General features: G+C 44.6%; 1 long non-coding RNA gene across 1 annotated transcript in view; it reads right to left on the bottom strand.

Annotated features, from left to right (window-relative positions):
• The window catches only part of LOC119416422, a 64,867-nt gene extending 59,755 nt beyond the window's left edge, over positions 1-5,112 (bottom strand). The window contains exon 1 of the long non-coding RNA XR_005187089.1: positions 4,954-5,112. This is a non-coding gene — a long non-coding RNA (uncharacterized LOC119416422). The remainder of the gene's footprint in view (positions 1-4,953) is intronic.
• Positions 5,113-12,528: the final 7,416 nt, after the last annotated feature.

The following is a 12,528-nucleotide window of genomic DNA, read 5'->3' as shown; positions in this document are numbered from 1 at the left end:
CTCTAAAACTTCCTGGCAGATGGCTGCGTTGACCTTGAACCTCCCCCTCCCCCCCCCCCCCCCCCCCCCCCCATCACTGGCTCTGTAAAGAAGTGCACGCATTTCTGCCTTCTCCCTGTTCTCCTCCAGCTTTTTTGCTCTCTGTCTGTGTATTGGAGCAGCTCCTATTTTTACACATCTTCCAAAATGAAAACTGCCGTTTTGGATCTGACCAACTGGACTTTCGACACAAATGACAAAATCTTTTCAACAAAGCGACAGTCCTGGAAAACCCTCATCTGCTCGGACGACATGCATGCAGCTGGATATACCTCTGGGTAAGTGCAATGTGATGCGTCTACCTCTGCTGTCTATCAACGATGCCGAAATTGCATATAAATTGGATTTATGATAATTTGTTTCCTGTTTTTGGAATACTCTGGATACTGGTTTATCAACAAAGAAGACGGCTGCAGCTAATTTAGCCATCGTCAGGCTGCTGTCTATGTGAAGGTTGGTCCGTGCTTTGAGGACTCAAAATCAACTGATTTACAAGCTAAACCATAAGATTGAAGTGAGTCGAATCGCAGGCCACGGGCGGCTTTGGAACTCGTCAGCATGAAAACGAACTTGAAGAGGCTTGTAAGTCCTAATCTGGCCATTTTAGACCTCGGAAGAATCAGTAAAGACTCAAGGCTGACAAGGAAAAATACTTTGCCTGAATAAATCAACAATTGTGGATTGTCTGAATCTGACTCCCAGGTTCCATCCATCCATCCATCCATCCATCCATTTCCTTCCGCTTATCCAGGGTCAGGGTCACGGGGGTAGCAGCCCAAGTAGGGAGGCCCAGACTTCCCTCTCCCCAGCCACTTGGGCCAGCTCTTCCGGGGGAATCCCAAGGCATTCCCAGGCCAGCCGACAAACAGTCCCTCCAGCATGTCCTGGGTCTTCCTCTGGGTCTCCTCCTGGTGGGGTGTGCCCGGAACACCTCACCAGAGAGACGTCCAGGAGGCATCCTGACCAAATACCCAAGCCACCTCAACTGGCTCCTCTCGATGTGGAAAAGCAGCGGCTCTACTCTGAGTCCTTCCTGGATGACTGAGCTTCTCACCCTCTCTCCAAGGGAGAGTCCAGACATCCTGCGAAGAAAACTCATTTCGACCGCCTGTATCCGTGATCTCGTTCTTTCGGTCAAAACCCAAAGCTCATGACCCTAGATGAGGGGAGGAACGTAGATTGACCAATAAACTGATAGCCGACTGACCATCATCTCATCTTATCAGGACAATGAACTATCTGTTTAGTGCTTCATGGACAGCCTCGTCGTCAAATGCATATGTAACGTGTTTATAAATGTGCTTGCTGGCAGAGTTTTTTGATGTCTTAAATCGTGTCCCATTAGGACAAGGTGTGAAGAGCTCTTTTTTGTAATGTCAATATCCTCTCTTCGTGGCTTTGTCCCTTTTTTCTATCTAAAAAATTTATTCTGAAAAGGATAAGAAGTCCGCGCTCTTAAAGAGCAGCAGCTACGTGCACTCCGCCCATCTTTCGGACGACTGCACGGACATATTATCGTTATATCTCAGTTCAATGATAATAAAGCTTATTCTGATATTCTGATTCTAAAAACACAGTGGGCCAACACCAGATGACATGGCACCTTAAACCATCACTAACTGTGGAAACTTGACACTGACCTCAAGCAACGTGGATTCTGTGCCTCTCCTCTCTTCCTCCAGACTATGGGACCTTGATTTCCAAAGGAAATGTAAAATTTACTTTCATCTGAGAACATAACTTTGGACTCCCTACAGTTTGCCTACAGGGCCAACAGGTCTGTAGATGACGCAATAAACCTGGCTCTCCACTTCATCCTGCAGCACCTGGACTCCCCAGGAACCTACGCCAGGATCCTGTTCGTGGACTTCAGTTCTGCACTTAACACCATCCTCCCTGCTCTGCTCCAAGACAAGCTCTCCCTGCTCCATGTACCTGACTCCACCTGCAGGTGGATCACAGACTTCCTGACAGACCCGAGTCAGTGCGTGCGGCTGGGGAGAGCTGTCTCGGACACTCGGAGTTTAGGCACAGGATCTCCACAGGGCTGTGTGCTTTCCCCCCTGCTTTTCTCCCTGTACACCAACTGCTGCACCTCCAGCCACGACTCTGTGAAACTTATTAAGTTTGCAGATGACACCACCCTCATCGGGCTCATCTCAGACGGTGATGAGTCTGCATACAGGAGGGAGGTGGACCGGCTGGTGACCTTGTGCAGCAATGATACCCCCATCACCACTGCAAACTCTTATCGGTTCCTTGGCACCACAATCACCCAGGACCTCAAGTGGGAGCCGACCATCAGCTCCCTCATCAAGAAGGCCCAGCAGAGACTGTACTTCCTGCGACAGCTGAAGAAGGCCAAGCTGCCGGCCAAGCTGATGGTGCAGTTCTACATGGCCATCATCGAGTCCATCCTCAGCTCCTCCATCACGGTGTGGTACGCCAGGGCCACTGCCAGGGACAGACTGCAGTGCGTTGTGCGCTCAGCTGAGAAGGTGATCAGCTGCAGCCTTCCATCTCTCCACGACCTGTACGTCTCCAGGACTGTGAAGCGAGCAGGTCGGATCACAGCTGACCCTGCTCACCCTGCACACGGTCTGTTCGAACCACTCCCCTCAGGCAGGAGGCTTCGGTCCATTCGGACCAGAACCTCCCGCCATAAGAACAGTTTCTTCCCCTCTGCTGTTGGACTCCTGAACACTCAATGTTACAGCATAATTTCTGCTTTGGTCACATTACATCTGTATTATAATTGAATACTCCATCTGTACCGTTTTCCAAGCTTTTTTTTTATTGTTTTCTATTGTATGGGTGTACACGTTTTATGTTTTCATTTTTACTTTATTTATGGGTGTACACATGTTTTATGTTATGTTTTCATTTTTACTTTATTTTACTTTATTACTATTCGCACCTTTATGTCGAAGCAAATTCCTAGTTTGTGAACCTCGTTCATTGACATGGCAATAATAAACTGATTCTGATTCTGACTACTCAGCAGCAGCCCAGTCCTTTTTGTCTTTAGCCCAGGTAAGACACTCCTGACGCGGTCCCTTGTTCAAGAGTATTTTGACACAAGGAATGCAACAGCTGAAACCCATGTCTTGCATATACAGTATCTGTGCGTGGTGGTTCTTAAAGCACCGACTCCAGCTGCAGTCCACTTTTTGTGGATCTCTCTCACATTTTGGAATGGGTTTTGTTTCACAATCCTCTCCAGGTTGTGGTTATCCATATTGCTTGTACACTTTTTACCTACCACATCTTTTCCTTCTCTTCGCCTCTCTATTAATGTGCTTGGACACAGAGCTCTGTAACAGCCAGCCTCTTTAGCAATGACCTTTTGTGTCTTGCCCTCCTTGTGCAAGGCGTCAATGGTCATCTTTTGGACAACTGTCAAGTCAGCCGTCTTCCCCATGATTGCATAGCCTACATAACTAGACAGAGACCATTTAAAGACCTTTGCAGGTGTTTTGAATTAATTAGCTGATTAGTGTGGCACCAGGTGTCTTCAATATTGAATCTTTTTACAATATTCTAATTTTCTGAGATACTGAATTTGGAGTTTTCATTAGTTGTCAGTTATTATCATCAACATTAAAAAAAAATAAACATTTGAAATAGATCAGTCTGTCCAAAAAAGTTCAATCTGGTCCTCTGGACATTCAAAAAAACAGAAAACAAAACAAAGCAAAAAATGTAGATACGTTTCGTCTTTCATCCGAAAGACTTCCTTAGTCTGAGGTGCTGTATTCAGCTTAGTCTCTTAAATAGCACCTTCTCAGAGTGGATCAACCAGTTTGCTGTAAACTGGTTGATCTACTACATTTTTTTGCTTTGTTTTGTTTTTTGGTTTTTTGAATGTCCAGAAGACCAGATTGAACTTTTTTGGAATTATCTACCTGGATTATTGAACATGCATCAGGATATATCAGTCTGTGTTCAATGAATGAATATAATATACAAGTTTCACTTTTTGAATGGAATTACTGAAATAAACTTTTTCATGATATTTTAATTTTATGACAGAACCTGTATATGTTAAAAGGAAAACAATTTGCACCAGCTGGCTCATATAAACATTATTCCTCAAGGGAGCAAATTAGTTTTCTGTTGTTATGAACCACTCTCACAAGCAATGTTTACATGGACATAAGTAATCAGGTTAAGCGGCCATTCTGAATAAAAATGTGTCATGTAAACGCCCCATTTGGATTTTTTTTTTGTTTGTTTATTCAGTGCACGCCGTAAGAATTTGTAATCAAAAGGAAATGGGTGGTTTACGCGATTCATAACCCGAACGGTGTGCATGTAAATACTTAATCTGTTCCTTTTTTCCGATTGTGGAAAAACTGACCTGACTGCGCATGTGCAACCCATGTCATTTCCGCCTGGCTAATGCTAATATTAGCATGTCAAGGAAGCAAAATTGGTTGGTGAGAGACACATTTCTACTAGAAACGTTGAAAGAGCTTAAAATGATCTGTATCACCTGTAGCTCAGTCAGGGAGTGCAGTAACGTCTCCACCATCATTAAAACCTGTCGTGGGTCCATTTTGGGCGCTCAGGTTTGTTTACGTTCATCCCGGAAGTAAACCGGAAGTAGAACTTATTCTTCTGTGGGGTTTTTTTTTTTTTTTAGTAGTTTACTACTCTGTGCATGTCAGTACTTCTGTTCAGAACAAAGCCCGCTGCATGTAAACGCTCGTCATGAACAGATTGTGCCCATATAAACGATACTTTTGAATTATTTAATCTGAAAACATGTCAATCCGGTCAAAGAATTTTGTGCATGTAAACATAGCTACGATCATTAAACACCATCCAGTCAGAAATGTGTGATTTAGGTGGAATGTTTTAGTCCTGCATGAATTTGAGCTGCTGGAAACAGAGGAAGTGACGAACGCTGACCTTTTGGTGTTGTACGCCGTGTCCTGGGGGGTCTCTTCCAACAACGTAACATAGACAAGAGCGCAGGTCAGGATGAATAGCACCGTGAGAGTGTGGGCTCGCCTGCAGAGAGAGCAGAGAAAATGATGCCGTTAGATCTAGAAACGTCCTTATGTTCATATACTGCTCATTAAAGAAGGCTGAAAGGAAAACCTCTGGACTGAATGCTGCAGACATTTGCATCTTGATCAAATACTCTTCCAGATCATCTTTGAAACTATTTATGACGAGTGTAAAAATTACGAACATTGACAACTAATTTCCAATGAGAAACCAGGAAGAATAAAAAGACATTAATGCAACAAATATTTCTACAATAATAAACATTTTCTTTTTATATTTGAAGCATAGAAAAATAAAAAGTACAGATGTTTGCGTGATGGTTCCATCCTTTGCCCTAACTTTTCATGTTCTGGGTGTTGAGGAAGTGGTTTACATCCAGTATTACATCCAGTATCAGCCTTGTGCATTATGAATGAAAAAAATAATTCAGGCACCAAGGATGAACACCCCCTGCAACTGGCTGCAGTACAGGTTTTAAGTCCTTTCCCTTCATGTAAACAAAATATTTTCTTGACTAAAAGGTGGGGAGGGGGGGTCGTGGGCAGGATCTGTTGACAGGGCAGGGCACCATGCTTGTATAATGGTTATGGTATCCGGGTGGTCTGTAAAAAATAGCACACAGAACTGGGTTGGAGCGGCCCAGCTCACAACAGAGCAGTTCAAAACTCGAATAATTAGCTGAACCATGGAGCTGTCTGCTGTGCAAATGTTTCTTAAAAACAGCCAATAATCCTCCACCACGACCAGTTGTCCTTGGAGCATTGCAAAACGAACAATCCGGAGGAAGTAATTCCAGAAAAACACTGAACTCACCAGGGCAGATCCAAGTCTCAGTGATGAAAAGAAAGTCCAGTCGGTTGCAGCAGAAAAAGTCGTTCAAAATAAAAGTTTTATTAGCCAGCGATCTGGCATTTATCAGGGCCATCCTTGTAGAATCCACCACAGGAGGAGATGGTTGCAGTGACCTGTCCAGCGGCCTCAGATTTGCAGAGATATATGCGCGCCTTCGGCAGGAAACCCAGCCGCGCACGGGCCCAGTGTGATGATGGGACCCCGACAGCGGGACCAGACAGCGCGCCACAGGATCTGTACAGCGCCAGGAGCGGAGGTGGAAACGTTGACCAACAGCTGGAGAGGATGTTTCAGAGGCAGCAAGTAGGGCTTTCAGTTTCGCCAGCCGGCCAGCGCGTTTTCCAAGGCGTCTGGAGCGACGTCTCTGGGGAGGCAGGTGCGCGCCTCGCTGCAGGTAAGCAGGCACGTATGCCAGCAGCGGGGGGACAGGGGGTGTCCAGAGTTACGCTCATAATGATCAAAATAAGCGACATTGGTGACACAAGGTTGAAGATACAAAAGTTGTTTTCGTTCATACACCAGCAGAGCGTTGATGTCACAGATGAGAAATGAAAAAAACACCAAAAATACGAACACCATCAGCAGAGGTGGATTGCAAGCCATGTACACAGGCGCCATCTTACCGGAAGTTTTTTACTTTACTTTTTTACCGGAAGTAAGGTGGAAGTTCATCTGGACCTGCAGATTTTTTTAGGATCAAGATCTTTTAACAGTTTATTGACCTCACTGACTGAGAATGGAGAAAAAGAGAAGGTGTGATTAACTGAGGATTGACTTGTAGGAGGGATTTGATTTGTAGAAGTTTGATTATTAGGGGAAATGGCTGATTTTCTGTTAGTAACTGTGTCAAATAAAGAACTAGAAGCAACAAAATGTTTGTTGAAACAGTTCAGGATCTCGTGCTTATTTGACACAAGAACAGAGTTAACGAGAAGTTGTGATGGGAGGTCAGATGATTGGGGGGTGCCTGAGAGAGATTTGATACATGAGCATCATGTCTGTTTGAGGTGATGTCTGGTTGGCATGAAGGAACTGATTGCAGTTTTTAAAAGCTGGTGCTTAATTCTTGATGACAACTCAGTGTTTCCCTTACCAGTTTTTAAATGAACTATCTGACTTTCTAACTGGTATTCTGCTCCAATATGATCGGGTTTTGATTTTAGGTGACTTTAATATCCACGTGTGCTGCCCAGATAAACCTTTAGCTCAGGACTTTCTAGACCTCATCCAGTCCTTGAACTTTGTTCAGAGTGTTGTTGGTCCAACTCACCAGCAGGGCCACACTCTTGACTTAGTTTTAACACATGGTTTGTCTGTTTCTGATTTAGAAATTGGTGAACACTGTTTGTTCCGACCACAAACCGGTTTTATTCAGCACCTCATTGATTTGTGAACCTGCACCTCCCCCCACACCCAAGCCCTGTAGGATTTTTAACCCTTCCACCGCCACACTCTTCTCTTCCATCTTTGCTGGTAATTCTGTTTCAGACTCTGAACTCTCTGCGGGTCTTACTACAAAGGAGTTGCTTTCTCAGCATCAGGAGGCATGTGTACAGATCCTGGACTCAGTCGCCCCGTTAAAGCTCAGGAATCGAAAATGCACGCCCCACCCTTGGGTAAATGAGACGACACGAGAGGCAAGACGCCTGTGCAGAAGAGCTTAACGTCGATGGAAAAAAGATAAACTTCAGGTGTCTTTTGAGATGTTAAAATCATGTTGGAAAGCCTATCAGACCACCGTTAAACAGGAGAAAAACAAATATTTCTCAAAAATTATCAACTCAAACAGTCACAACCCCCGCGTTCTTTTCAACACCATTAACACCATTCTAAACGTGCCTCAGTCTGCCACCATTGAGGCCTCTGTTGGCACCTGTAATAAGTTTGTCAGGCATTTTGCTGAAAAGGTTGAGTCGATTAGGTCATCAATTCCACACTCCACAGCCGACCCTTCAGTTCTTGTCCCCTGCTCAGCAGTCTTCAGTCACGTTGACCCCATCTCACTCTAATTTTTAATTGAGGTCGTTGGTCACATGAAACCCTCAGGCTCCCCTGCTGATCCCATCCCTGCTGCATTTTTTAAACAGGTTCTTCCGTTAACTGGACCCGCTGTTGGAGCCAGGACAGTGGACCCATACTGAGAGATTGTTTTGATCGAACAGACTGGCAAGTTTTCAGAGAAGCTGCTGAGAATGGAGGTTCGCTTAATCTTGACCAATACACATCCTCAGTTCTGGGTTACATTAGTACATGTACTGACACAGTCTCCATTATCAGAATTGTTAAAAGCTACCCAAACAGAAAGCCTTGGCTGAATGCAGAGGTGCGTACCCTGCTGGAAGCCAGGAACACTGCCTTCAGGTCTGGAAACTCAGAGGAGCTGAGTAGGACAAGAAAAGAGCTGGTTGCTGGTATTAAGAGGGCCAAGGCCACATATGCAAAGAGGATCGAGGGTCAATTCATCTCACAAGACCCTCAGAGCATGTGGAGGGGCATTAAGTGCATAACAAATTATAAAGGAAGGAGTGAACAATGCCCCAAAGACCCATCTCTGCCTGATGCCCTCAACAAGTTCTATGCACGCTTTGAAGACCCGAACAGACCACCCAGCACCAGACTCACCTCGCCACCGGATGAAGAGCATCTCAGCGTGACCTCAGCAGAAGTAAGGAGTACCTTCAGGAGGATTAATCCGCACAAAGCAACTGGCCCAGACAACATCCCCGGAAAAGTGTTGAAGGAATGTGCTGATCAGCTCTGTGAGGTGCTGGCAGACATCTTTAACACCTCACTTACCCTGGAGACAGTTCACACCTGCCTGAAGACTGCCACAATCATCCCAGTCCCAAAAAAGACTGGTCTGAATGACTATCAGCCAGTGGCCCTCACCCCGATAGTCACTAAATGCTTTGAAAAACTGGTCATGACTCACATCAAAACAACCATCAACATCAACGAGGACCCTCATCAGTATGCATACCGTGAGAACCGATCAACAGAGGATGCAATCTCCTCTGTGGTCCACACTGCGCTCAACCACCTGGAGCAGAAAAACTCTTGCGTCCGTATGCTCTTTGTGGACTTCACATCCGCCTTCAACACCATGATCCCCCAAACCCTGATGGACAAACTATCCACACTAGGACTAAGCCCCTCCATCTGCAACTGGGTACTAGACTTTTTAACAAACAGACCACAGTTAGTGAGGATCCACAACCTCTCCTCCTCCACCATAACCCTCAGCACTGGCTCTCCTCAGGGATGTGTGTTGAGCCCCCTCCTGTTTACTCTGCTCACATATGATTGTGCAGCTACCCATCCAGGCTGTCACATTGTAAAGTTTGCAGATGACACAGCGGCGGTGGGATGCATCACAAACAATGACGAGTCCAGCTACAGGCAAGAGGTGGAACACCTGGAGAGCTGGTGCAGAGAGAATAACCTTCACATCAATGTGAAGAAGACAAAGGAGATGATTGTGGACTTCAGAAGGAACAAAAACACCTACACCCCCCTGAACATAAGAGGATCTGCAGTGGAAGTGGTCTCCAGCTACAAGTACTTGGGTGTACACATGAATGACAACCTCAGCTGGAGCAACAACACCACCAGCCTGATCAAGAAAGCTCATCAGAGACTCTACTTCCTCAGACGGCTGAGGCGAGCTGGTCTGGGAAGCTCAGTCCTCACCTCCTTCTACAGGTGTGCAGTGGAGAGCATCCTGTGCTCGAGCATCAATGTGTGGCATGGAGGCTGCACAGCTGCAGAAAGAAAAGCTTTGAAGAGAGTGGTGAAGGCTGCACAGAAATCTGTTGGAATCAGCCTCCCCAATATCAAGAAGAGGGCCACCTGCATCATGAAGGACCCCACTCACCCAGCACACACACTTTTTGCCCCACTCCCCTCAGGAAGGAGGTTAAGGAGCATTAAGTGTAGAACCACTAGACTGAGGAACAGCTTCTACCCTGAGGCTGTTAGACTCATGAATCTCTAACTAGAATAATCACTGTGAAAAACCATATCATGTTGCTGCTGATCTGTTTCATGTTGCTGCTGATCTATTTCAATGTTGATGTGTTCATGCGTGCACATCTGCTCACAGACTCATGTTCATGTTTGTGCTGATGTTCAATGTTTTATGTTATGAGTGCTTAGTGTATATTTAGTTGATGTTTTTCTTAGTTCATATCTTAGATGTTATTACTGTTTTTCTTATACATTTTATTGTTGGATGTAACTGGGACCCTGTGTACATAATTTCGCTCCACCACATGAGGTGCGAATGACAATAAAGAAACTCTGACTCTGACTCTCTGTTCTTGCCATTATTAACAGCAGTTTGGCTACAGGTGTGGTCCCCGATGTTTTAAAACATGCAGTGGTAACTCCATTAATTAAAAAACCCGGACTTGACCCTGCATCTTGTTCAAACTTCAGGCCAATCTCAAAACTTCCATTTCTTTCTAAAATCTTGGAGAAAACAGTTTTTAGTCAACTGATATAGGAATGATTATTTTGATGCTTTTATGTCAATTTATACTTATTTTACACTCATTTACATGTAGTTTGAAAACACACTTATACAACGTGTTATTCACATATTAGGGATTGTATTTTGTTTTACATGTCATAAAGGCAAAGGGTGGAATGATTTATGTTGCCTTTATGCCTATTCAAATATATATATTAATATTTGGGACACTCTTTGATGGTTTGCAGAGGGACGGAGGGGTGCAGTGTTTTCTCTTTAGGAATGCTTTATTAAGCTTAGGAGTGTTTCTGGCAGCAGAGTCTTGGCCCGCTTTGCGGTCACGACGCTCCTTACTGGTAATAAGTCACCAGCTCCTCATCCGTTGTTCTGGTAACCATCAAACTTGTTTTCATCTACTCTCACGCGATCCGGTCGGGAAGGAGTATTTAAGGAGCACAAATACTGTGACAAAGTTGAAGTCTTGTGTGGACCAGCGCGCGGTGCCATGCAGTTGTGATGTGAGTTCTGTCATTGGATCGAAAGGCTTCCCGTTCACTTGTCACGGTGAGAGATACTCATATCAATTTGTGTGTTAAGAGTGTACAAAGTGTACATGACTTTGCTTGGCTGTTTTCTTGTGGCAGATTAATAAATGACAATATTATTCTAGCAAGTTACAGTCCCTTGTGTTTCATTTCCTCTTGTCTGAATATCTGGTGCCGATCGCTCACGAACCCTTTGATAAAGAATTTCATAATACATCAACTAACCAAGTTTTTGAATGTAAATGGATTTTTTTTTTTTTTTTCAGTCAGGATTTAAACAACTGCACAGCAGCGAGACAGCTTTAGTAAGGGTCTGTAATGACATTCTGCTAGCAAATGACTCTGGTCAGTCTGTGATCCTGGTACTCCTCGACCTTACCGCTGCATTTGACACTTGATCACAGCATCCTTATGTCTCGGCTAGAACACTGGTTTAGGATTACAGGGGTGGCGCTAGAATGGTTCCGTTCGTATCTGGTTGACAGGAGTTTCTATGTTAACTTTGACAATCATTTTTCTGCTTTTGTCCCTCTTTCCTGTGGGGTCCCACAAGGCTCCATTCTTGGACCCCTTCTGTTCTCATTGTATCTGCTCCCCTTGGGGTCAATCCTGAGGAAACATGGTATTTCGTTTCATTGTTACGCCGATGATTCTCAGATTTATCTGCCTTTAAAACCAAACAGTTCCTGCTTTATCCACCCTTTGCTAAAATGTCTTGATGACATCAAGACTTGGATGGCTGCAAACTTCTTGAGTTTTAATGATCAGAAGACTGAGGTCATTGTGTTTAACCCAAGCTCTTCCACTGTCACTGATCCTATAAACCTGCACTCCCTTCAGCCTCATCTAAAGCAGTCAGTTACCAATCTCGGGGAGTGTTAGACTCGGACTTTAAGTTTAATAAACAGATCAACTCTGTTCTACAAAAAAGCTTCTTTCAGCTAAGGCAAATAGCAAAGCTTAAGTCCGTTCTGTCCAGATCTGACCTTGAAAACGTAGTCCATGCATTTATTACTTCTCGGCTGGACTACTGTAACTCAATTTATGTTGGGGTTAGTCAGGCTTCACTTTCACGTCTCCAGCTCGTACAAAATGCTGCAGCTCGGCTACTAACAGGAACTCGCAGGTTTGAGCACATTACTCCGGTTCTGTCCTCTCTTCACTGGCTTCATGTGCGTGTCAGAGTTGATTTTAAAATTCTCCTGCTGATGTTCAAGTGCATTAACGGCCTTGCACCATCATACCTCTCCGACCTTCTTCATCCTTATACTCCTTCTCGGGCTTTGAGATCATCAGACCAGCTGCTTTTGGCCGTACCAAAAACCAGGCTGAAGCTCAGAGGAGATCGAGCGTTCTCAGTCGTGGGCCCTAAACTTTGGAACAATCTGCCAATCAACATTTGACAGGCCACCTCAGTCTCTGCTTTTAAATCTCTCCTAAAAACACACCTATACTGATTGACATTTAACACAGGGTGGTCAGCTTTAGATCTAGTTTTTCATTGATGCTGATTCTGTTTATGCTTTTGTTATTATTCCTATTCAACACAAGGTCATCTGATCTGATTTAGTATTTCATTGTTTCCGACTGTGTTTATGCTTTTTG

This window comes from Nematolebias whitei, chromosome 10, assembly GCF_014905685.2.
Source record: "Nematolebias whitei isolate Nwh7 chromosome 10, NemWhi1, whole genome shotgun sequence".
NCBI classification, from domain to species: Eukaryota; Metazoa; Chordata; class Actinopteri; order Cyprinodontiformes; family Rivulidae; genus Nematolebias; species Nematolebias whitei.
The sequence above is the reverse complement of the archived record's forward strand: the minus strand, read 5'-3'. Positions and strand labels throughout refer to the sequence as shown.